At 44.2% G+C, this 2,938-nt stretch overlaps 1 pseudogene; it reads right to left on the bottom strand.

Annotated features, from left to right (window-relative positions):
• Window positions 1-804: 804 nt before the first annotated feature.
• Window positions 805-2,569, bottom strand: LOC148025566 (glucose-1-phosphate adenylyltransferase small subunit, chloroplastic pseudogene; annotated as a pseudogene).
• Window positions 2,570-2,938: the final 369 nt, after the last annotated feature.

Raw genomic sequence — 2,938 nt, 5'->3', positions numbered from 1 at the left:
TGAAGATATCAGCCCCAAATCAGACCAAATATCTTCCAAAATTCACCTCTGATGATAGCATAAACTTCCCCTAACACGGTGTCAGTGCGTTTGGTGTCGAGAGTCCACCACAGGGATAAGAGGCAGTAGGGTGAAGGTAGATTCAGGGAGAGGAGTAGAGGAAAGGGAAGGGATTCGAAGTAATTGAAGATGTAGAAGAATACTCCCAAAAAGAATTAGAAAATGTAGAAGAATACTAATAGAGATGAAGCATGTCAGTTTATTCTTGCATTATGAGAAGATAAAACTCTAATAGGCAAAAACGTATATAAAATAATACCTTCCTCTATGCTTCTTAGATCGCCAATCTGATGCTTCCATTGGCTCGAAAAGGGGGGTAAAATACCAGCACACCTAGCTAGAATTCTGCCAGATCACTCCTTGTAAAAGAGTGGGGATAGACGGGTAGGACACGGATTAGCATGGGAATACCCAGTTATACTGATAGGGTATATAAGGTGTTGAGAGACCTAATTAGAGCATCAGTTATCAATAATCAAGTCTCTCTTTTATCCTTCCTTCTAGCTTTCATGGCTTCCCTCCTCTTTCTCTCACTTTTCCTGTCTTTCTCTCTCTTCTTCTCTCATCTTCTTCCTCTTTCTCTCTCCTCTCTGCAGTCTCTCCCTTCTCTCCTCTCTCCTAGGTCTCCTTCATTACAGTTGGTATCAGAGCTCCGGTCTTTGATCCTCCTTCTCTCTGTCTCCTCCCTTTAGTTTTAGTTTATTTTTAGTTCAGGAACCCTAGTTACTCAAGTACACAGGTACATCAGGACAGGTACAGCATTGAAAGGCCACAGGAATCAGGGGGTACCAGAGATGGTAGCCTTCTTGGAGTTTCCATAGAAGCTTTGGATGTATTTAGAAGCAAACCACCAAACTGAACATTTCTGTGCTGCCACTGCATGCTGTGGATAATGGAGGTCCACAGAGCCAGGATTGCCTCTAAACGAGCTTGCCCCCACACTCATACCACTGGAGAATCTCACTCAAGTTCTTGAAGTCCCCCAAAAAGGAGGATATGGAACCTGAGAGCTGCTTGCTGTCCACATCAAGCTTCTACAAGAAAGAGCATTCTGTATTCGTAGTGGCTGGAGAGGAAAAGCTCCTAGAGAGAGCATTATGATCCAGATGATAAAACCAGAACACTTCCTGCTTGTGATGAATGAATCGCGGTTGTGAGGCAGGACGTGAGGTTGAAGAGGAGGTGACCTGGACAATCCCGGCAAAGGCCCTTCTTCCCTTTCTGATGGCCATGGGAAAAAGAAGTGGCATAACTTCACCTGAGGGAGCTATTGCCATCCCAACTAGGCAGGACGGCACCATCAGAGTTACCGAGAGCGCCCTTCATTTCCAAGAGGGTGCTGACGTCAATGCTCAGAGCCAAGGACCCTAGTAATTCTACACTAGTTTCCAGAGCGCTTCCCTCCTGCTTTGCAAATATAACAGTTCGGCTGCGATAAAAAATATAGCCAAAGATGTGTGAGTTGTGCCCAATGCCAACTGGAATACTACCCTTGGATCTAAGAACATCTCGTTGCTCATCTGTCTCATAGTAATCAACACCCATAAAGAAGAGCATCTTCAATGATAGCCCCTTCAGCAATCCACGACTGTAGTCCAACCAATGAATGGTGAATTTTACAGTTCTTGATAATGCACCCTTCTCCAATAACACTGTCAGTAACATTAGCATCAATCATCATTGAAGGAGGCAGAAATTGGGCCTGAGTGTAAATTGGAGCTGATTGATCATAGAAACTGAAGTCTGGAAGAGGTTTCTTGGTGATTCCCAGATTAGCATTGTAGAATGCTTCAATGATTCCAATGTCTTCCCAGTACCCATCAAACAAATAAGCTTGCACCTTCATCCCAATAGATGTAGCACCAGGGATGACCTCACTGCCAAAATCATTTGCTTGTGGAAAATCATCTCGCAATAGCTTGATCATTGCATCTTTGCTGACAACATATATCCCCATACTGGCGATATATGGAAGTTATTTTGATCTCTCCTCATCCAATCCTAAAACTGTAGTGTCTACCTTCATAGCCTTTAGGAATTTGCCTTTTGGTTTCTCAGAAAACTCCACTATACGACCCTCAAAATCAATCTTCATTAGTCCAAATGTTGTAGCCCTTTTCTCATCCATTGGCAATGCTACTACTGTGATGTCTGCATTTGTCTCTCTATGAACCTGGATAAACTTATGGTAGTCCATTCAATAGAGATGATCTCCTACCAGGATAAGGAACTCCATGACTTGTTGCTCCTCAAAAATCCATAGGTACTGCCTGACAGCATCTGCAGTACCCTGAAACCGATTGGGATTTTCTGGGCCCTGCTGAGCTACTAGGACCCCCACAAAACCCTCATGCTTGTAGCCCCCCATGTTGCTGGAATATGCACGCAAGAGGTGGCGATTGAGGGGGCCCAAGATGTTATCCGTGACTCGTTCAAGAAAAGACTTATCAGATGCATTTGCAAGAACAACCAGAAATTTGCCATCCTCAGTTGGCAAAAAACAAAGCATACGGTGGAGACGCAGGGTACTACTAGTGGGAAGCTCTAATTGATCTGGAAGTAGGGCTCATCTATCTAATGGTTTGGTGCCACAAGTGAGGCCTTGAAGCAGTGGTTAGAGGTTTCAGGCTTTGGATGGATCACAACTGGAAAGAGAAATCTGAGTCCTCCCTTGCATGATAGCTATAGCTTTGGCTTCTAGAAGCTCTAGTTCTAAATTGGAAACAAGTGAGGTAGCAACACAACCACTACGAAGATCTTCCCTAACATATGTAGGAGTATAATCACGGGCTTACAGAGTTGCCATAGGCAGTGCTGGAGCTACAACTCGGGGATAAAATGGACTGAGGATCCTCTTGCCATGAGCAAGCAGTAGGTC

Source organism: Lygodium microphyllum, chromosome 14 (genome assembly GCF_053477565.2).
Source record: "Lygodium microphyllum isolate KBCC chromosome 14, Lygodium_microphyllum_v1.1.10, whole genome shotgun sequence".
Taxonomy (NCBI): Eukaryota; Viridiplantae; Streptophyta; class Polypodiopsida; order Schizaeales; family Lygodiaceae; genus Lygodium; species Lygodium microphyllum.
The sequence above is the reverse complement of the archived record's forward strand: the minus strand, read 5'-3'. Positions and strand labels throughout refer to the sequence as shown.